Consider the following 24,648-nt stretch of genomic DNA (forward strand, 5'->3'; position numbering starts at 1 on the left):
TGACTCGCGACCAGATACTTGGGCCAAACGTAAACATAACAAGCCGAGCTCGCGGACTGTTTTTTTGCCCGTTACGATCGTGACTGAATGTTAGTTCTTGTTTACGAGCACCAATCTGGTCTGTTTATGGTAGCATGCGTCGATGTCTACCGCTTGGGTCCGAGTTTCGTCGAACTAAATGGCACGGGAAGGGGCAAATGACAGGCTAATTGAACAATCGTAGTACGATTTCTCATTGCCAACTATTTTTGTTGATACCTTTCATCGCTGTCTTTTACTTAAATATACTAACTGAGATTACTAACTAAAATGCTAATTTTCGTACACACCTTTCATATACTTTCGTCGATTCGTTAATAGCTACAAATATCCATTTGCTGCCTCTGATATTAAAATATTCCGGAATTTTGCAACACCATATTACATCTTATAAATTTATAATCACATAATTCTTGCTCATCTATAATCTCGCCGTAAACTAAAAATTTACTTTCGGAGGTTTATTTTGCAGTTGCCCATAAACCAGATCCTCTAAATTTCCTTAATTTATATTTCTGCGGCATTTTACGGTTTCGATAAAGAAAGTATAGTAACGGAGTCGACGTACCGCGTATGCAGCTTAACCGGATCTCTGATTAAAAGACTTACCTTCTCCTCCTTTCGGATCGGAGGTGCAAAAAACGCGCGGCTGTTAATGACGTCGTTACGCTCCATAAATTCTGCGATAACTGACATTAAACGGGTGTGCGTATGAAGTTTCGGAGCTGAAAATTGCGCGCCACGGAGAACGTTGCCAACGTTCAACACTCAAACTCGATTTCCGGGAGCTCAAACGAACCGGCTCCAGTGTTCCACGAGATGATAAAAGCTCGTCGATACTGGCGAACTGAAGGAAGAAAAATGCTGTGAGTAAGTTGTCAACAAGAGTGTTCGGGATTTGGAGTGGCCTTTATGACTCGGACAGCACCTCTCCCTTTTTTGGGAAAGCCCGAATTGCCTATTTCCCCAAGCTGTAAACCTTATGCTGCGGACATTATTAAGACATTAAAAAGACACCTTAAGTGTCAATGGGTCAGGGCATAGGGAAATACCTGGTAATACCAGAGGATATGCACCCCCGAGAGTACAGGTACATCGGGGAAAACCTAGGGGGAAGCTAAGGGGAAAGCGATAAGATCTTGGGACAATCTTCGTCAGAGCGTCCTACCGTTCGTGAAAAATTACATGTTCAGTCTCAACAAAATCGTACAATCGTCGTGATGAGAACATCAAACTCTGCATATATACTAAAAGTGCAAATAAAGTGCCAAATTACACTAGCACTCGATATATTCCATTTACTCCACCTTGAGCGTTAATTCATTCATAATGACTGGTCGCTAGTTAGTTGAGAATTCACAACAAAGAGAACGTTCGACGTTTCGTGATGAAAAGTGGCGACACGACGCGACATTTCGTATTATAATATTTTCGATGATGCGAGTTGGTTGAATCCGCTTTAGATGTCTGTTTCTCTCGCTATCGTGGATTGACGAAATGATCGGTTCTATGCGATGATCAGGGTGTTATATAATGAATTCGATTTATTAATTGTGAATTGATGGATTGGCGAGTACTGTAAGGTGCAGTCTAATGATTGTTGCGAATTGTTGGTTGAGGTGAATTAATCATTAGTTTATATAATGGAACAGTTGTCAATTGACTAGGATAGGAAAAGGAGTGCTACAAAATTTGTCATTTGAAAGAATTATATGTAAAGTATTCGAATACGTTTAAATAGTAGTATAAGTACATACTTCAAGAAATCGGATTGGATAAGATTTTTGATATTGTATATGTCAATTATAAGTATTCGTGTTGTTAGTTGTATATTATTGGTTACTTTTTGTTATGAGAGTAAGATTAATGAATGAGATATTGTTACGAGAAATTACTTAAGAAAATGGTTATTAACTGCAATTGATAACTTATAGGTGAACAAATGGATTACCATTCATGTCTTTTGATGAATTAATTATCCTCCCTATTTCCTACACAGACACATATATTAGTTTTCAAAGTAATAGGTTAATCGATTAAGATGAGAACACACGGACTGAATACATTTGTAAAATATCAATTTGTATCGTAGTCCTTATTTGTTGTATCGTAATTAGAAATCGATAAATTTTTGTTATGAATGATGGAAATATTAAACTAAATGGTTCACTTGGATTATTAAATAATGTTATCAAGTAATTCTATCAAAGCGAAGTATCTAGTAGGAAGTAGCGTGATACTGAATCAGGTGGAAATTAAAATTCTAACAGTCTCTGAAGTGTGAAAATAATCTTTGTTTGGAAGTACGAGGAAGCTTGTATACTCAAAGATATTCCGTGACAACAGAAGATTAGCTGTATGTCGATTAACTGACATTGATATTAATCAAGTCTGAGTTGATGTTGGTATTAATTAATCCACGTCCACATTTCAGCTGTCACTTTATTCTTAGACATTGGTCGCAGCCTAATTACAAAATTGTTGATCTTTTTTAGCGACAAAATATCTTCAGAATAGAAAACGAGAAAGAGTTTAATTCTCAAAAATCTTCCCGAATGTAATTTCCTTATGCTTAAAATTTTATTTTCTTCAAGGATTTTTACTAAAGGATTTTTATTTTAGAATTAATACACTTCGCTTATCATCGAAACAGAATATATTTATATTTTCTACTTGACGAATATTCTTCAAAACTATGACGATCGTAGAATTAGGCAGTAATCAAATACCATGAGGGTGAATTAGGAAATAACGTTTCCTCAGAGGGTTAAGAATATAGATTTAACATCGCGTCGCGTCGGTAGTGGATGTATAACATAGAACTGGAAGATTAACTATTGTAGGATTGAATGAAATGATTCTAAAAGTACTGACGAAGGGAAGCTACATAAGATGACACCTTAGTTTATTCAGAAGCTCCATTTTAACTCCTTCCCCTACTTTATCGAGTCAGACTCGCGATGAAGATTTTGGCCCAAACGTAAACATCGCGAGTTTGACTCGCGACCAGATACTTGGGCCAAACGTAAACATAACAAGCCGAGCTCGCGGACTGTTTTTTTGCCCGTTACGATCGTGACTGAATGTTTACGAACATCGGTCTGGTTTGTTTACTGCTTGGGCCCGAGTTTCGTCGAACTAAATGGCACGGGAAGGAATTGATATCCATTATCCAGTATCTATTTTAATACGTGTATTATGCAAATGTATGAATTGTAAATAATAACTAGTGATTTCTTTCAGTATGTATTATTATGATATGTTCTGGACCGAGAGAAGAACATTCATAAACATGTTAAACTAGAGTGTACATTTTAGGCTTTACTGGATTTTAAAGTAAGAACTTTTTTTGTTCTTTTACAGGAAACTTTTTCGTTGCAGTTAAAGATTTTCTCTGATCAGTGAAACGAAGTTTTCGTACATTGAAAAGCTTTTTATAAATTGAATCCTTTTTTAACGTTAAATCGATGTCTTTTGTGCAAATCACGGTTGGCTTACTATTATCAAGATACATTTCTACCAATCACTCGGTAACTTTTATCTTATTTATATAATAAAGATTTATTAAACTCTGTACTTCTAAATGTATCTTTTCGATATTTTCTTAATTTCAAAAAGATCGTTAGAAGATAAATTCTTTTGTAACGTTAAATCCTTCATGCACATCACACCAGACCAATAACTATCAAAATACATTTTAATAATTGACAAGTACTAACTATTTAGTTATTCAGTTATTCATTTCATTTCATTTACTATAAAATGTGGATTCTATCGCAGACATGTCCATTTGTGTCTCGTTTAACGTACATCAGTCCTCAATCATCGCTTTCAAATCCATTTTCTGTATCAGCAGGTTCTCTTTCCATACACAGAGATCTCGAAATATGCCCCGAAATACATCAAAACGACACCCGTGTAAACCACCAAGCGACATGAGTCCTCGGAACTCGCTATTTTACCGCACGATACACGTTATCTCGTCATACGTCAACGGCGTCGAGTTCGTCATATTCATCATATTCTCCTCGTTAAGTCGACTCCTCTTCATTTAGTAGCAATGAAATGTTGTCAATTTTCACGTTTTCTATACTTATTAGGAAAACATAGGAGAAAGTAATAGAGATGAAATAAATTTACTCGTGTCAGACCGTGATTTATTCGGCTGATACGATGAAATCAGTTTATGCAAATATTATCGCAGTCGAATTGGTTTGGCAACACGCCCGGTCGCGCGTGCTACTGAATCTTGCAACGACGACTCGGATTTCTGGCGCATTAGTTTTGGTGTTACGGCGCGAATACAACCAGGGAATGTAGCCTAAAATTTTCGTCTAGGGAAGATTTAAGGCCCCTATGCAACGGCAAATAATTAGGACGAACGTGTTTTGGCACATGACTGTGGACGTTTAGTAACACGCCACCGGGCGAAATCGAGATTGATCGCCGTAAAGGGTCGTCATTGGCGTCTAGTCGATCCGATCGATAGATTTTTTGAACTGGTTGTCGTTGAATCGAGAATAGTAGCGCAGTAAAGTTATGAAGAATACTCTGATTTTTTCAAAAATTATCAGTGAATTTTGTTTTTAATTTGCATTGAGATTGCAAGGGGTCAAATATTTTTTTGGTATCTTTATTTCCTATAATTATCATAACAAATAATTTTCTTTCTATATCATGAAATGTAAAAGAATATAGAATTGAACAATCTCAGAAGAAGCTATAAAGTTAGAAAGCTTATTTTGTAATTTCCAGAGAGAAATATATACTTGTTCGATTTTGTCTTTGCGATTCGATTAATATCGTCATAAGATAAAAACGATATTTATATACCCCTTATCCTAATTTTATTTTTGAAAGAGTTGATCCGTAAAAAGTTATTTTATACTGCTTCGTTTATTATCGCATGATTATAAAGAAAAACATATAACATATCTAGAAAACATTAATGCTTCTACATTTTTTTCTCTCATTAATATACCCTACACGCTTTTCATAACGATAGAATCAAATAAAAGACCATTATATTTTCGAACGGTCTCACGTCGTAAAAGATCGACTTGTTAATCATGAATCTCGCGAGGGTAGAACCAGCACTCGGTGCCATTAAAAATCATTCACAGTTCGTTAGCCCGCAGGCGACCGAGCGTAATGAAGATCCAAAAGACGAGATGTCGGAGAATCGACGTCTTGCCCGCGTTGTGAGAGCGTTTTGGCACGCGCGAGTATGCGAATGCGAGATAATGCGAACGCGTCTAATGAAGCAAATAAAAGATGAGCGCAATTAGCGCGACGGCGTACCCGGCATTTTTTATTATCCTCCAGTCGTGTGCATGTCGGAACAGACACACGAACGTTCGGCTTCCCGCGGAAATTAATGATCCGCTTCCTAACCCTCTGGGCTACGTCGTGATGAACACAGTGACGAATCGTCGAGTTCATTCAAGTATGTGCTCGAGGAATTCAGTGAATTAACATTCGCCTGGTATCAGAGTGGGCCGCGTTCCACGAATTTTTCGTCTACCATGGAACAATGTTCCATGGTGGCTGTTACACGCGTTTAATGACCCACCGACATTCCCAAAGGGGCTTTCTTCGGTTCATCTTTCTGATGTTTCTTCGTCTTGATGGCTTTCAACATTCCGAAAACGGTTCTCTTTCGTTCGTATTTTGATAAGCTTCTTTAGGTTAATTGCCCGTTCTTCTTCATTACATAGATGCTTTTTTTCTAGATTCTAAGGAACAACTTTTCATTGAAATATTTTGGAAAATGTGGATTACGAAATAAATTTTAAGAGATAGATAATATTATGGTTCCTCTCACACAATTATGACAAATAAAAAGCATAGAAATATTTAGAGAAATACAATATAAAACATAATATAAAAAATATAAAAGTAAGAAGATAAAAATCTACTCGCATAAAATTATTATGTACTTTTGAGGATTAGAGTGAAACGTTAATGAAGAATAGAATGAAATTGAATCATGGTCGTAAAAGGAGAACATATGTTCCCTAGTGAATGAACAAAATTAAAAATGTTAACCACGCGCGTGTTTTCTCTTTTACTGCTTTAATTAATCCAAGAATAGCGTCAGCGTTTACACTTGTAATTTAGCTTTTATTACATTCATCACGAAGACAGTTGCTAGAAATGTAAGTCACTTTACATCCACGTACATTCTTTTATAAAATTAAAGTAATTAGAATGAAGCAGATAAACAAAGCAAAGCGGCTTCTTTATCTACCCTTAATTATTACAACGAGCACTTTACTTACGATGTAATAGGAGTTTGACATATTTTTTACATTAAATTCTATATATCGTTGTACCACTAAATTTCTCATATAAAACATATTCGCAACATAATTATTAATATAATTTATCGCCATTAAACCCGTATTTTAATAATATAAGAATAAAAAATTCAACCACGATTCTAATTGCTTTAATAAAAAAAGAAACAAGATACCATATCGAAAAATAATTTCACCGCTCCACATGAAAAATGAAACTTTGAAGGATCATAAAAAGTATAACGAATAGCACGTAGTGCTTCGATTCCCACGGTGGGGACTAAATACCGAGACGACGAGAATTAGCAACTTAATCTGCCGAGAGGGAATGAAACTTGACGAAATGGAATGAAAACGGCCATCGATGGAGAATTTGTACGAACGATCGGTCCGATATTTTGCGGCTTCGCGAGAACTGGAACGTCGACAGTTCTTACTTCTTTTTCACGCTTCCGCGTCGGCAATGATCGATAATTCATGCACACTCGATTGACGGTGCCGCGGGCTGGTCTCTCCCTTAAAAAGTGGAACATCAGTCGAAGCTGTGTGACAGCAGAAAATCTGAAATCGATATTCCGACCGCTTGCTTCTCCGACTCGCGAAACTCGCGTATCCTCGATTCGCTTGAAAGAACCTCTTATCCGCGAGATCAAAGCGAGAACAAAGATTCCTGATAATGTGGATGAGTGTATACCCTTCTACAAGACTCTTTGAATTTATTCCGACGATCGTCTTGGTTCGTTTCGTCGGCTTCTTTTGTACAATTACCGTATGCTTATGGCGAATATGAATGAAAAACGAATAGGATATTTGTGCGTTTGATAATGGTATACTGCAGGAATTTTCATTTGTGCTTCTTTGATCTCGATGAAAAAGGTTTTGGTGATGTTGGCACATGTAGTAAAAGATAAATGAATACATCAGAACTCCGTTTATATGGTCTTTTCGGAAGGCAAATGAATCTCTCAAAAGTTATACCGATTATCTCTATCTTTTATAAAGCTATCGATTTCACATTGTTCAAGTACATGATTAACCCCTTCCCGTGCCATTTAGTTCGACGAAACTCGGGCCCAAGCGGTAGACATCGACGCGCGCTACCATAAACAGACCAGATTGGTGCTCGTAAACAAGAACTAACATTCACTCACGATCATAACGGGCAAAAAAGCAGTCCGCGAGCTCGGCTTGTTATGTTTACGTTTGGCCCACGTATCTGGTCGCGAGTCAGACTCGCAATGTTTATGTTTGGCTAACATTCAACACGTCAATAAGAAATCTTATTTTCGTAAATCTGTAGCGGCACATGAATCAGGGGACATTTCAAATCATGTTGTTGTTTTGCCTCGGAGTATCAAGACCGTTAGATTACAAGTAATGTAAGAACAAATAAACTCCGGGCAAAACAATGTTGCCGCTACATGCAACCATCGAATGAAGACGAATTTGAATTTTCCGGCTCTCCCCCGACCGGTATAATAAACAGAATTCGTCTGTAAATAATTTATTTATTTATTCAAAATACATTTGACGGACAAAATCTATCTATTCTATAGCCCAAACAATTGTAGATTCTAAAGAAAATTGAAAAAAATAATGTCTATTATTGTCATTCTTCTATGGATCTTAATTTATGGAATTAATCGGTATGTTTATATACTAAGAGTTCATTGATTCTTTCTAATATCTACGACTTTTTATTCACATAATAAGAGTTCAGATTCAGATAAGTGAATTCAGCCAATAGAAGTATATTTAATCAGGCACTAACTAAACATTTTATTACTATAAATGAAATTCCCTGTAATATTTGCAAATTGAATTTATTAGACAAACAATAAACTTACAAAAAGAAGAAAATAAAATGAAGATATAAGAAAATAGTTAAAATAATATTTATTCTTCGTGTGTGTAAAGTCTTTTCATATTTTCAAGATTTCGTATGCATATTTTTTGCATATACAGAATTCACAATGTGCTACAGAAAAAATTGAAACGTGTTACACGACTGTATAGTCTACACAAAGAGTTTATATTTTCCGTTCGTGTTTGAAATCCTGTTCGCTTCCATGAATCACGAGATCAAAGCACAAGAAGGATTTCTGATACAGTAGTATTTCAAACACCAAAGTATTCTGTTATTCCTTCCATTTCTGTATGAAGGAGAACGCGGGCACAAGATAACAGTTTGCCGATATAAAATATAGTTTTGTATAAAAATATCTAAAAAAAATGATTACATACTATTTAAGTGGAATGTTTGAAAAATAATTATTTAAATAATTTACTTTTTGTGGTTCTTATAAAAATATTAAAATATTCACGCCTTGGCTTATACTAAAAAGAAAATAAGTTTTCCTTGAATTATTTAACTATCAAGCTCAACCCTTCATTTGATGTACCTAATAAACTAATGTCTTTAAACTAATGTCTTTTGAATTAATAATAAATTGATAGAGATGATTCATCATTCCGAGCTGTTATTTTTCGTTCCATTTAAAATAGAATTTATTTGGATTTGCTACAAATTTCATATTCGTTAATGCAATTATTAACTTTAGAATAATCATTAAATATCTTTATGTAATAAAATATATTAAAATGGAGAAACAAATTTATTTAAATTTAAAATTACTTGAAAATTCCCGAAACGCAATGACGCTTTCAAATTACATTAATTCCAAAATTTAAACATGACGATAATCTCATTTTTAAAAACGCAAGGTTAAGCGCATCTCATTAATTTGAAATTAAAACACTGTGCGACTAATAAACGGGTAATGTAGTAATTATGTAGATGCAGGGTACAGCATTTTACGCAAACTATTATTCTAATTGTAAATTCACTACACATTATATTTGTGTCGTGTCCAGAGTCGTGTCACGTGTCGATAGTCAACGTGCTTTGTAGGCAAGTCAACTACAAGTTATGCCTAACACGAATGTGTAATTATTCGTAGTGTGGGACACGAACTGTGTAGAAGTTTATAAAAGGCCATCAAGTATCCAAAGAACTAGTTACTTTAATAAAATTGGGACACAGTTTTTGGTATTTTCGTGTCATGTAATTGAAGGTCGCGTATTAAATTACAACAATATTCTGATTTACAAATTCTATTTAGTTATTACAATAATTCAAACTTCTAAATTCTAATAAACTCATTTCTAATTGGCCCATTTTTGCTAACTGTTTTCCTATGAAATTAAAATCTAAAAAGTGTAATTTCTTATGTTTATTTTTAAATTTTCAAAAGAATTTCTATTTGCTAATTATAATGCAAATTATAATGGATGATAAAAAATTCAAATAAATTTCTTCTTTACGGTCTCCAAATGGAAACAACGATAATAAAAATTTTAAAAACTTCGTTATTTGGCAATTTACATCTAAGCGAATTTTTATTTGAAGTGTAATATCGTAAAGTAGTTTGAACTAGAGATCGGTTGAAATTAGAAAAAACCGTGTACGTCGTCTTTCTGTGGTTCGTTTACATTTAAGAGCGCCTATGTGACTAAAGTCACCGAGTTCTTACATAGGTATGCGAAAAACAATAGACAACGTTAGATCAGAAGGACGGTTTCGTGTTTCAAGGTGGGACGACCGAAAGGTCAGAGTATGCGAGTCGAAAAGTGTGTGTGTTGCGAGAGTCAGAGTTGATCGAGACACCGAAGAGTAGAGTCGAGAGAATTGATCGAGTTGTTAGAGAGAGAGAAAGAGAGAGAGAGAGTGTTAGATTCGTTGTGACAAGAGTGGCCAAATAACTGTAAAGTTATTTGATATAGATACGAGTATCACATTTAGTTTCAGTTAAACAAATATCGTTTCTGTCCAATTTATATTTGTATATTCAATTTAATATTAATAAATTGTAAGCAATCGGGAAAAAATTTATATCTTTATTTTCCGATATTACAGAAATATTATTAAAATACTTTCATATCCAATATGGAATAGTTTTGCATAATTTGGCCTGAAGTTGTCCCAACTATAGAATTCAAAGGAGGTATGGAAAAAAATATAAGAGGAATAAAGGTAAAGAAGTGATTAGATAAGTTAACTATTGTATTAGCTTATAATCATAAAGTTATATTATGTCAGACGTGCATATCACTGTACCGTATATCTTCGCTATGATACGGTTATTTATATAATGGAAAAAGTTTCCGAAAATTTCTCCTCTATAATGGAAGTTAATTGGCACCGGGTAACTTGCGAACATGCGCGATTGTTTGAATCCCCTAACTTTTAGTGCAAGTTTATAACTAGAATTAAAAATTTATAAAGTAGAACCTTTAATTGTAGAATTATACCAAATTATTGAAATTATCGGTTTCGTGAGAGTTTATGAATATCAAGATTTCAAGATAATAGTAATAAATTATTATTTCGTTTTATAATAGCTTTATAATAGCTACATATATTTCCTAATTAATCATATTAATTCACATGGTTAAATCGTGCAAATTGATTATTTTAAAATTCTCATGGAAGATTCTCGCAAACTTAATTAACATAGAACCCAATGAAACTCTGAATTGAATCTACTTAAACGGTAGTACCTTCTAACAACTTCAAAATAACATACGATAACGTTTTAATGAATTACACAAATAATAATCCAATAATTCTGATTTATAATAAGTCTACTCTTTCACCTTATTTGAAGATAACGCAATAAAAATTCCTACATATGTATATTTTCTTATATTAAATTCCAAAACGTTCTAACAAACCCCAGGTCAATTTTCAGCTAGTTTGACACAGTAGTCGCAATATCCGATACTCAATATACGTGCTAAATCGACACCACACGCTGAAAATATACGCTCGAAAGTGAAACGTAGGATTGTCGACATGGGTTTCAGTAAATCTTTGGTAGATCGTGACCAAATGCAATCGGTCAAGTCGCCGCGGCAATTACGAAGCAATTACGCGCATGTTTGCGTGCGCGCACGTGTTCTACGCGATGTTTTGATGGCCGTAAGTGCATCGAATGCTCTGAGACCGCGTGTCGCAAACAGCGAACCGTAGTATTTGCTATGAAAAGTGATAGCGGCCAGCAGTTATGTGCGACCAATGCAAGCGATCCAGGTCAAAGTTATTCTACTGCCGCACTATAAAGCAGTCATGCCGAACCCTTCTTTCGCCACCCTTCTTCCTTGTTCCCTTCTTTCACGAGTTGCAGAGTATCGAATATTCATTGCCTTTTTCCATTTGTATCTTGGATACTGTCGCACGCTTTCAGACAACATTTAGTTATTAGCTTCATTATTGATTACTTTCTAAAAACTAGCTAACATTGATAGAAACATTTAATAGATATATTTAGACTAGAAAAATAACGTTGAAAATTGTGATAAAGAAAAAGAAATATTAAGTTTATGTTCTTATTTGCATTCGAATTCTACTAGGATTTAAATATCGAGAATGTATTATATCTAACTATAGGTGCAGTTGTAAAATATTTTATCGAACTGATTTTAAAAACGGTAAGAGTTTTAACTAACGTCCTATATGAATGCAAACTTCCATATTCAAGGATTAGATAGAAAAATTTACAGTACAAGTGTGTTGTTTTGGTTTTTTCAAATATTTATAAGGATGAACAATGGAATATGTTTGCCAATACGAACGAACGTATTCAACGAACATAAAAAAAATTGTTGAATATGGAGCTGTAAAGTATTTCAAATTCGATAGAAAAATAATTTCATAAATAATGACAAAATGTACTCGGTGCGACCAAATCTGCATGTAAAAAACACGTAATTTTAAAGAGAGTTAAGTAACACGAATATGAAATAAGATAACTGTTAAACTTTTATTTAGAGCAAAAGTTATGTTCCACAAGTTTCGAAGGTACGAAAGGAGATAACGAAATGTCTTTACACGACAGGTTGGGGCCGACGTGAACGGAATTTTTATTGGATCGTCAAAATTATTGGTCAATTTATAGGGAGCTGCTCATAATTTCTGAAAGTAATATCGAGAGTATATTATACCTGCTACTTAAAGTAAAACCGAATTTTGATGAACAGAAGGTACGTAAAGAACAAACGACATGAGTTCTTTCTGAATTGTACTATCATTGAAAATGGCGATATTAGTCAAGTACAGTTTATAATACTAATCAAACGAATAAATTAAAAATGATATGCTCTTACGCCATTAGTAACTTCGCATTTATATATTGGTAATATGAATATTGGGACATTTTCTTCTCTAATCTCACGACATATTGATCAAGTATACTTTTCGTGGAAATTACCATTTGGAGCGGAAAATTTAGACTCCGTTAAAAACAATTTCTTATTTTCAGAACTACGTTTCGCGTACGTATTTCTATCCCTTCCCTATTTTTTATATTTTTATTTCTATTAAAAGTTTACTGTACTGAAAGTAAGTTATTTCGTTTAATTGATGCCACGATCTTGTGATACAATTTTTTTATTAATTAACGTTAATTTCATTACATTTACTTAAAATCTTTCTTTAAAAATAAAGGAATAAATAATATATTCCAAAGAAGTCATTCACAAAATAGTTTTCTCATAGCTTACTGAAAACTGTAGATAAATAGTTTATTAACTTTCTTTTAACGAAGTTAAATTTTTATTTATTATTTTACCAGAACGAATAATTCATCATTGTTTCGCAAAATATTTTATGTCACAGCTTATCTCTTAAATACATTCCTATTTGACATTACATGCGGATACATAATTCTCGTAGATATAACGTGGTAGACACATAACACTTGTAGTAAACATAGTGTAACAGACATATAATATTAATTACTAGACCGCGGATATTCATGTAAATTCATATTCGTATGAGCAACACTAATTGTAAGGAAATAAAATCTGAATAGAAACCTGTTTCATTCTTAAAATCTAACAACGAGTGGTTTGTATATAGTAAACATTCCCCAATTACGAGATTAGTGATGATATACAACCAATCAGATAAAATAATTTATTGCATTGTCAGAACAATTACACAAATTCCATTTGTTTGACAGATAATCTTTCTTCCCAGATATAAAAAGATACAGAAAAATTAAAAAATAAACTTTTTATTATCATATACTTATTCTATAGTCATGCAACGCATAAATTCATATTTTCTACAGTTGAAAAAATCATGCACCTAAAGAACGAAAAAGAAAATCTTAATTTCAAGCATTTATTCGAAACTATTTATTCGTTGGTGTACTTACCACTAAACAGGAGGTTTATTTTCTCTTTTATCGAATCGTGCCATCGAGAGACACGCGCTATTTCATTTTTATCTTAATGTTTATCCACCTGTTCTCATTCTCGCTTACGAAAAGCATTCCACGCGCTCTTCGTTATGTTTTCATTGTTTATTCGATATGTACCGTCATCGAGGTCAATCTTGCCCCATGGAGCAACGATCTACTTATTTAAACTTATACAAATCTAAGAAACGCATACAACTGGTTCTTTAGGTGTTAGATTATCATTTGATAATCTCGTACTTTCACTTCATACAGCACTTCGTAAAAGGAGAAAGCAAGATACGGAAAACTAACATTCCATCTGTGTTCCCTTGTCACCTCCTTTACTTTTGTTCGCCATTATTGTCATTTCCGTGTCGCTGTACTTGTTATTGTACATAGTACACATACGCAATAGAAGGTTAGAATTATGTTTATCTCTGACATGAGATGTGGGATTGTAATTATCTCTATTTGCGTTATCCAATGAAGGGAATAGCTTAAACGATATGCGTATCACTTTTTGTTATTCGTGTTTTTTCATGTCTAAAGTTTTTATTGAGAATGTATAATTGGAAATTTGGATTTGATTAATCCTTTCGCTTCGAGTACCGCTTATAGACGGTGACCGTGCGACGACTTCTGGGTCCGACACCCCATATATCCGATATCCAAATGATGCATATACAAGTGCTATCTGTAGTCAATAATATATTTTTTTGTTATTGGCATCTTCTGTTGATTTCATTGACATATTGAATTAAACACTTCTTAAAGTTACTCATTGTTGAAATAATATCAAAACGTTTCACGCAATATATTTCAAACATCCAAACAATCGTATACTGTTTCATGCTAGAAAAAATCTATTAGATTCATTGACAGTGAAACGATATTTCATACACGGTTCTTGCAAGAATTATTGTCATTTAAGGCTTAGGAAAACGTATATATAGCAACCACGTGCACTGTGCGTATTTCTGGCGCGCGTTTCCATTCAGTGACAGTACTTCGGCGGACTGGACTGCCGAAGCGAAAGGGTTACTCCTTTGATGGTACACTAAAATGAAGAAGAATTTAGAATTAATAATTTGGAGAGTAATAATATAGATAAAAGAATTACTCTACTCAAATCGGTGCAAAGAGAAAAAATTAATACAACAAAGTTTATTTAAGTCTTCAGTCAAACAACTTTCCATCCAAGAGCTGCAAAATACAAAAACGCTTTGTTAGTAAATCTGGGATCAGCAAAGGTCTACGAATATCTACAAGACAAAGCTACCAAGAAATCTGTCGAAAGAATATTTAGCCCAGATTAGTCTCGTAAGTACAATGCAGAATATAGACCAGAGATTTTGTTCTCTGTTCTCTGCATTCCTCTTTATTACAAACGAAAGGAACTTAGTAATCTCGCGCGAAGCAGGCAGAAACGCGACTCACGGAGAGGAAAAAAGAACGTGATGTTTCAACGATGGCTGTTCGTCGTGCAGCTGTTGAAAAGCTTACTTTAAAAGTCTCCGTGACCGTGTCTCACAGCCACTTTTGTCATGCTCCTGTTGCTCGATTTTTCTATGAACCGTTTCATTGAGACGACGACGACGATGTCAGCTGGAAGAATTTACGCGAAACGGAAACTGGAAGAGATTGTGGAATGCAGTTTGAGATAAAAACGAGAAGAATCTTTATTTTTCTAGATCCTTTATTATTAACAGATCGAATTTGTTGATTAATGTTTGTGACATAATATTGCAATGTTACATATTGTTTTGTATCTGTTCGTCAAATTGGAAAGAGCGAATGAAAAGTGCAAAAATGTGAGATGTTTGGAAATATGTAATTGTTGAAGGAATATGAGTTTGAATATCAGTTTGGTAGACTGAAAGCTTTGTTAATTATATATTCAGATTACACATGAAGTATAAAGTAACGAAGTTTTACATCAGTTCGCTATTAATTCAATTTTACTAAATTAATTTGATTTACTGCGTTATATTTTAATCGATACCAAACATTAATTAAAAAATGAACAAAGACATTAATTTAACTTCAAATATTTCTGGCAAGTATGAAGCTGAATTCCAATTTAAAATAAAAAGAAACCCATAATTTTATGGTGTTTAGGAAATATGTAAGAAAATGAAAACAAAACATATATCAAGGTTAAATTTATAAGTGCTTTCAAATCTTATCCTGTATTTCCTGAAAAAGAAAAGAAATGTACTTATACACTGCTGGAAAATTTATTTGCTCAAATTACAAGCGATCAATACTTGTTAAAAAGTATTAACTCGTCAAAGAATGGTCCAACTTCCTTTGCAAAAGAATACAAATTTTGAAATGATCGTGTAAAGTACTCGTACCAGATTGCTCGTCGAATCGAAGAGCTGTTATAAAACTTGAATGTTTCCGTTTTATCGCGTGGCGAGAAGAACAAAAACGAAGGTGCTCGCCAAGTGCCGATTGGTTACAGAAAGTTGAATGGGTGTAGTAAAAAAGAGTAGAGGGGAGGGGGGATTCCACTCGAAAGAACGAGAATTTCTCGAGAGTTTTCTGGGGACGCTGTTGCGTAAACAACGAAAGGTAACGAAAAAAAGTGGGAAGTAAATAATGTTCTGCGAAGGGATAAATGTTCGTTTGGGAACTTTTAATAAGCCGTATTGTACTTTTAAGCGTTGCGTAACCGAAAAAACTACGCTTTAACGTTTAAAGGAACATACGTTCCAACTCTGTTTTTATCCGTTGATCACCCTTATTCTTTATCTAAGAAATGTTAAAAATTTTTTTAAACGATTTAAGAAAAATCGAACACGAATATTTCTATATTATATAATTGTCCAGAAGTAATATAAATGTTATTATAATTACTTTAAACAGTCGAATATATATATATATATATTCGACTGTTTATATATAATAATATATATATAATATATATATAATATAATATATATATATAATAATATATATATATATATATTATTGGAAAATTATTACTTAATCTTAATTCACTTAATAAGGAAGGAGGAAATGTTGAAAAAATAAATCGAGCAATTCGAATCTTTCGTCTGTTTTATACAAATGTTTCATTCGTTCATATTATCGATTGATCGACGTGCCTTTCTTCAGTTCAGTATATTCCGTCCAGTTTTGGCAACTGGCATAGCAATACGTTCGAAGCAGAGTAGATTTAATTGTCCAAATGGCTCGAAGACATTACGTTATTTGATCCTGAAAGGTATTGTTGTGACGCTTTGAAATATTATCCGATCCGTTAATTTACCACTAATTTCTCCAGTAAACGACCTGTCGTTATTCTTCGTTCAAAGAATCCTATGGTACTTTAGTACGCTACTCGTAAATTATCTTACACACAATTTCTTGAATAGAATATTATCTTAAATGTTTCTTTAGCTTTTATATTGCATTTTCAGTTCTATTTCTTCACCACATATTTCGTACTGTAATCGTCGATAGTTCTAAATTTAAACGAGTTATATAAATAACTAAATCTATACAAGAGAAATTTTAAATTTTCCAATTCATCGGTACAGCTATTTTTCTGTGTTTATATCAAGTTGAATAACACCGATTCTGATGGATTTATATCTTATATTGCATTTTATTCTATGAAGAACAAAGCACACTGTTTGACAACTTGCGAATAAAAATTTCATACTTTACGACTTATCCATCTACGTTTTAAAACAATAAAAACAGACTATTACACCATGAAATGTTTTTATTTCTTCCAAATTGCTCCTTAACGTGAACACCAATATTTCGCGAAGTAGAATGACATTTATCTCGCGGAAGTTGATTTTGGCAGGGGCCGCGGCAATTAGTTTAACGTAAATCAGGTAGAGGCAGCCATCGAGTTAGCGCGAGAAGCTCTTCCATTTGGAGTTTACCCAGCGTTCGGGGCCTCTGTATACGCTGTGTCTAAAGAGGAAGTCGACGGTGCAAAATAGGCCAGTATCCTACTGTATATCCGTTCAGGAAGCCATCTGTAATGCGGTAAAAACGAGCCGCGAATCGATCTCCCTCGTGGCCGACCTGCGATCGCATTAAACGATACCTTTGTGACGAGGCTAACTTTCTCTAGCCACAATTGAAAATTCAGGTTACTTTCCAGGCTTGTCGTCTTTGTTAGGAGATCAGTATCTACTTATTCGATATAGGAAATGGAAGCAATAGAGATTTCGTGAAAATTCAGTACGATCTTTTCTATTTAAAATATGTACGAAGATTTTCTGTAAAGATGTGTAAAGTTTTATTAATAACTCATCTTATTTTGTATTGCCGTATAATATTTTTCTGTTATTCTAACAATTAAAATAACAAACTAATTTCGAGATACTTATATAATATGTTTTAATATTTAATTGCGTCTATGAAGTTTTAGTTTAATAATAATGTCAAACTGCCAAGAAAACAATCTTACGTAAGAGTGAAATTGTCTATTTATTTAACAATATATAGCTTCGAAACTGCTAACTTATCCTTCAATGTGAACATTGTAAGATTATCAATATGTTTTTTATCTAATGTGCAATTTGATATTATGTTAAAAGTCGGAAAACCAGATTGTAGATTTTTTAAATTAAGTAACTTCAGTGGAACGTGCTCGTATTTCCTAACAGATTGGGAATAAGTTGGGTAAGTTCTTGCTGGTCGTTTCAACGAAAAGTTTTCACAGACCGAGAAAAGTAGCCGTACATATTGCAGGAGTATTCGGCGCGTAAGCTTTTCAGCGTTAATCGATACTTTTGAAGCACGAAGTTGTAACGAATCTAAGTTAGACACGGCAAAGAGGGAAGTATCAGAATGTTCCGAAAATTCAGGTCAGATAAAAATGATCGTACGTCAAAATATTCGGAGTAATTCCAAATTTAAGTAAATTTAAGCAAAACACGCACTGGCATCAAGCTTTCCTCCTAAACCAATCTTAAGTGTTCGGTACTTCTACCTGTTCGTATTAAACTACTTAACTTAAAACCATACAAATTACAGTGAATGGCTGGCATTTCCATAAACCATTTGAACGGAACTCCGTTCAGTTTGCTAAAGAAGTAAAAAAAGAGGAAAAAGGAAGCTCAATGAAGAAATCAAATGGTATCGATTTGCGAATAATCCAAGTTTAGCAGCTGCTCCCGTGGTTTACCGCTTCCTTCGTAATTTATGAATTTATATTTCTGGCACGAACCAATAGAAGTTCATTGAAGCTAGGCCCCACCTAGAAACTGAATGGCCAAGATACGATATATAGAGTGAGCCCGCCACGCCCTTGCAAATAAGTAAACGCTTGACCGGTGACGTAGACCAACCGATTAGGTAGGATCAGTGCTGAGAAAGGCTGGCCGTTAGTTGTTGGTTCGGGGACGAAGAGAAACTGCGGAAAAAGCGGGTCGAATCGATGATATCAGAAACGCTTATCGAAGGGTAACGAAACGATGCCATTGTAACACCCGAAACCGCAGAAGAGTACTCGATTTTGCTTGAAATTTTCTATTAAATCATAACGCATAAAGAGAAAAAATATGGCATGTATTTTGTTTTTCATATGAAGACTATAAGAAAAAAGAGTGTCTACATTTGTTGGTTTTTTAATTTAAGTGCTATTTGAATTGATCTTCATATGATATCTCGATCTTCTTCGATTAAAATATATATACTTTCGCTTCTCATCAAAGTAAGTGATTACGTAAAAGTAGCTCAAATTAGAGACGAAAGCTTATTCGGAACAATGTAAAAGTAAAATACTCACTTTCAAAGGAATATCATAGAAACTTATTTATATCTTTAGCAGACAAAAGAACAGAATATTGATTATTCGTTAAATTGTTTATAAATTATGCCTTTGAAGCAAACTATATCTTGAAGGGATACTTCTCGGTTTACAAAGAGCTCGTGGTAACCGTCTGGTAGCTGTCTCGAGTTTCCGTATAACAAACGACCGCAAGTACTTTGTGTCTGACTCGACGTGTACTGTGGTCACTTGCTGGCAATCGTGAAGAAAAATCGCGTGTCGATCAAAGGCTCGAGGCACGCTTGAAAGTTTCAGGAATGCTACTTTCCAGAAACTACCCGGAACTATAGAGCTTTTCTGGCTATTTTCAGCGAGCCCAAATGGAACGTAAGTCGTGGCTACGTCAAAGTTAGAATTAATTTAGGAAAGATTAGTTGAGAAGTTTTTCTTTCAACTTTAAATACCTTTTAAATACCTAATCATTCTCTAAATACAGACATTTGAATAGCTTACTGTTAATTAAGAGGAAATTCGTTTAATTGAAAAAATTTAGAATGATAGTGATTCGATGATTCTGGAATTCTTGATATCAGATTTGAATAATTTCAAAATTCAAAAATGTACTAAATGATTGAGACTTATTGGTACAATATTACTGGAAAGATTTTCTGAAGTTTATAAAATCTTTAAACCTTAATTCAAAATCCAGAAGGAAAGATTGAATCAAAAATATAATCGTTATTAACCAGGAAATATTCAAAGAGAAGGATTTTCATGGGTTTAAACTATCACAATTGCTGTTGAGAAAAAGATAGAAGCTCCAAGTACTCTAAATCTTAATTAGAATTTTGAGCTACCATCATTCGCAAGTAACTCGATAGAGTCCAATTGTAGGAGTTGAAGAACTCGAAATTTTCGAATTTTATTATATTTTTGACAAAGAAACGAAAAAAGATATAAAAAAGTATAACGATTATAATGTGTCAGTTGAAGAAATCAATGAAAATTGGTGGGAAATGTAAACGTTGTTTGAGCTACGATCGTCGAACAGGATCATTCCTGGTGAAATTGCGATGCGAAAGAAACTCCCACGGCTGGCATACATTTCATAGCACTCGTGGGATTCGTCCTGAAAATGGAGAGCGTGAAAGACTATACGTCTCTTCATGGAATATGCAATCGTTCTGCGGAAAATTCGCGGTGTGTAGATCAAACGATTTTGTTGGAAGTTGTTGAAAACGAACGGAAAAGGGGAATTCAAAGGCCAATGGTATGCAAGATATTCCGTTTGAAATACCCAGAAATTCTTCAAGTATTGATACCTTGCGATACCATCGATGTTTATCGAATGAAAAAATCTGGAAAATATATTCCAATTTTTATATTTTATTAAACACTGTAAATAGATAGTGATAAAATTTCGTTTCTAGATAAATAAACTATAATACATACCATATTTTATTCTCAACATATCTATGTCCGTTAATAATGTACAAATAGTTGGAAATATTTTTAAAGACAGTATAACTTCCGAACACTCGCGGTTTGTGAGCGGGATGACAGAGGAAAGAAGTTACAGGCCAGACAGTTGATCACAAAGCGAACTGTATGATTTTATTGGATGCGTGACTATTAAGGGACTGTCCTTTCTAGATATAATACACAATATTGACTGTTATGTCGTGTTCGACGGTCAGACTACGGTCCTTGAACTTCGTAAGATGGATTTTCGTACTCGATGAATGACTGCTCGTATCTACCCTGTCGTATCCGGCGGTTGGACCGTTGAACTTCGTGAGACGGAGACGAACCGTACTGGGCGACTAACTGAATCTGTCTTGTCATTTTCGGCGGTCATACCATCACCCGGAGGTGTCGTAAGACGGGTGACAACCTTACTCTTGATGACTGCTCCTTGGCGCCTCTGCCTCTCGTGTGTGGCAGCCAGGCGACAACCTTTGGTTTTCGTCAGATGGAAGGCGACAGCTCTTGACGACTGATTTCTCGCTTCTGCTGTTTACCGCTCAAGATGGAGGTGAAGGATAAAAGTTTGCTTCTTTTTACAAAGTGGTTTATGACACTGTTGTCCCTCCAAAAGTTTTCGGGTCTAGACTTTTCTTAGGACCCACTCAGCAGTGTCATAAATCGTTATCTTATCGATGGTTTTGAATAATAATAGAACAATCGCTTTTCAATAAGAAATTTAGCTTCTGTATTTAGTTTACTGAGTGCAAAATTGCAATATTTTTCAATTTAACATCATTTTACACAAAACTATCGTAAAGTGTACCTAGTAACGTTAATTCACTTCTTTTTGAAAAAAGTTCATGAGAAAATAACTGGTATATAATAAAACGAAAATGAAATATATTGAACAAGGAGACAACAAGTTTTTCTAGAATCTACGTTACCAGAATCTATATTCTTATCCACGGGAATGAAAATCATGTTTAATCAAACAAACAAGTACGCGTGACAAATATTTATTTCCATTTCGAAATAGCATACACGCGTTCGATGCAGAAAATAATTGAATGCGTGGGCGAAATTGCCGACAGAAATGGAATTCATTGTTTCTCGTTTGCATAGAAACTTCACATGCTGAAATGTACGAGGACAAATGATGAGTGGAGAAAAGTGTGCGTTTTATATTTTTTTAATCTTACACCTTCTGAATATTTAAGCACGAAACTTAATAAGGAAGTAAGAGAAATATTAAACAAATTGTTTAAATATTTGCGAAATATACTTTTCATAACTCGTCTCATTCTTATTTAAAAAAAATTTCTCGAGAAAAGATACATCTAAGTGTGATTAGTAGCGTGATCATAGTTTAATTTAATCACCCATAATTTTCAATGTGAAGGTAGAATTTGTTTCATAAATAAAAAATCAAAGATATTCTCGAAATTTCCAAATGTGTATGTAACGAGAGGAAACCATATAATGCACCGTATAGTTTCTTTGGAACTGTACAACAGCTTACCTTTGGGATTAAACAGGTTATCAAAATGATTCCAGTTTTATACTTCATCTTGTACATCTAAATAAATATTAAAACTGTCATAAAAGACAGAAGTTTTTAGTTGAAACTGAAAATTATGTCTCAAAGTCATTACTTTGATTGATTACCGATGTAATCAAAGATTCCAACTAAAGTTATAGTATATTATATACAAACAGAAAAATGAAGGAAAGTACAAAAAATAAAAGTCGAAGAAGCAGTTTGAAATATTCTGTCAGTAATTACGATTAAATACTGACTTGTTTGCCTCTCGTTCATCCTTAACCCCGTAGATACGGTTGAATTTTGTGCGGAGCTGTTTCTCTGTACGGCAGAGTTTGACGCGAATTACGCGTAAACGATACAGCACTGCAATATGTGACGGATAGTGCTGTCCTCTATGCAAACGCATTGAAATGAAGTTTTTGATAATTAAATTATAATTTTTCTTGAAGATAAGATATTTTGACTTTAATAATTTACTTTAATAATTAATAATACAATTGAGTGTGATATATTTTAAAGCGCGGTACGACAGACAGACCCACGTCACAATTTTCACACTCATAGCGCGATAGTGTTTTTCAAATTGCTCTTCGTTTTCCATTTTGAAGCGACATTTTGATGTTGAAGATTCTTAAAAGTTATAAGGATACGGATCGGCATGTTAAAAAGAGCATCTAATAATGGTATATTTATTTTAACGAAAAGCAACAATTGATATCTGACACTGGCGTATCAAAAACAAAGACTATATATTCTATCTGTACATTGTTAACACTGTTATAAAACGTTGCGAGGGCAGGAAAAGTGTGAAACAAGACAAATGAAAAAGATCATTCAAACGGTGAGTGAATGAATAGTAAAGTGAGTCACTGTAGTCCCATTATAACTCGTAATATAAGATGACATCCGCGAAAGTCACTATAATGGCGCAACGTACATAAGAGATTAAACTACGAAACGAAAGATCTGTTTGCGTATTTTATGGCAGACTAAGGCCGCATCGCAGAACATTTCCGAATGCTGACGCTTCTTGCCCAACAACTTTCTGCTTCGAAAGTTACCACAGAGATCTGGAAATTTTCGTGGCAATGCAGCGTAAAAGAGAATTAAGGATGAGCGGAAATAAACGGATTCTATGTTCAGGGAATACTAAAGATGGTCTTTGAAAGAGAATTCTATTGCTACGAACATCGTTTGAAAATATAATTTTATGTCATCAAGAAAAAAAGAAAAGAATTTTGAAATTCTGCATCGATTAAATAGCGCTATTTAAAAAAGAACTATTACGAAGACTCGATTAAATTGTTTGAAATTGGAATAAATGAGACTCGTTCGATGAATAATAATTGAGATAGAAATGAAAGAGATATCATGTAATATATTAAAATTTATTCGTACATTCTGTACAGATTGTTCATTGTTGCTGAAATGTCGAATTCTGTACAATTATAAAATATTATTTGTCGACACAAAGACTATGATTAAAATAATAATATGTAAAATAAATATTGATGTTTCAGTGCTTCGAATATGATACCTGCCAGTTGTAATTTAAGATCAAATTCTGTATGGCACAATTGCAATAAATTTGTCCAAAATTCGAAAGAACTAATCACTGATAATTATTTTAATATTTTGAAGAAATATGAGAACCATCTTTGATATTTCTATTGTATAATATATTTTTAATCAACGACGTTCTAGATTACAAACGAGTCACCATAATATTACCAGTAAATTATTAATAATTCATTGTCCAATTTTACCTTAACAAATGCAATATAGAAAGTGAAAAAGACCACATATTGATTCGTAATATATCACAAATTATTCCACTGCTCCATTTGCAATAACAACGCGAAATAGAATGCGAGACGGGGCAAAACCGGAAGCAAGGTCGAATGAAAAAACCGTGCAGTTACCGTTTCCGCTATTTCCAGGTTCAATAATCGTAAAAGTGGATTTCACGCAGGGTACACGTACACACATACGCGTTTTTAAAAAGAGGAACGAAGATTTCATTGGCACGTGCGCATGCCAGGCGGCATGGAGAAAGGAAGAATAGAAGATTAACAGAAAAGAAGGCAGAAAGGAAGATTAACAGGGGAACGTAGAGGCGGAAGGAAATAAAGATTTCGTATCTCAGAGAATGAGTTCTCTTTTATAAAACGTCATGGATCACCTTTATTATTGTTTTATGTAACACGTGTCGCTGGTTTTACAAAATCAGGAATCTCGTATGTCGTACATGTACATATGTATAACTTTACACGTTTTATATAATTTTCCTCATTTTTTTGTTCATTCTTTACG

General features: G+C 33.9%; 1 long non-coding RNA gene across 1 annotated transcript in view; it reads right to left on the bottom strand.

Annotated features, from left to right (window-relative positions):
• The window catches only part of LOC117151380, a 12,002-nt gene extending 9,581 nt beyond the window's left edge, over positions 1 to 2,421 (bottom strand). Inside the window, exon 1 of the long non-coding RNA XR_004461266.1 lies at positions 2,410 to 2,421. This is a non-coding gene — a long non-coding RNA (uncharacterized LOC117151380). The remainder of the gene's footprint in view (positions 1 to 2,409) is intronic.
• Positions 2,422 to 24,648: the final 22,227 nt, after the last annotated feature.

Source organism: Bombus impatiens, unplaced genomic scaffold (assembly GCF_000188095.3).
Source record: "Bombus impatiens unplaced genomic scaffold, BIMP_2.2 scf_0171, whole genome shotgun sequence".
NCBI classification, from domain to species: domain Eukaryota; kingdom Metazoa; phylum Arthropoda; class Insecta; order Hymenoptera; family Apidae; genus Bombus; species Bombus impatiens.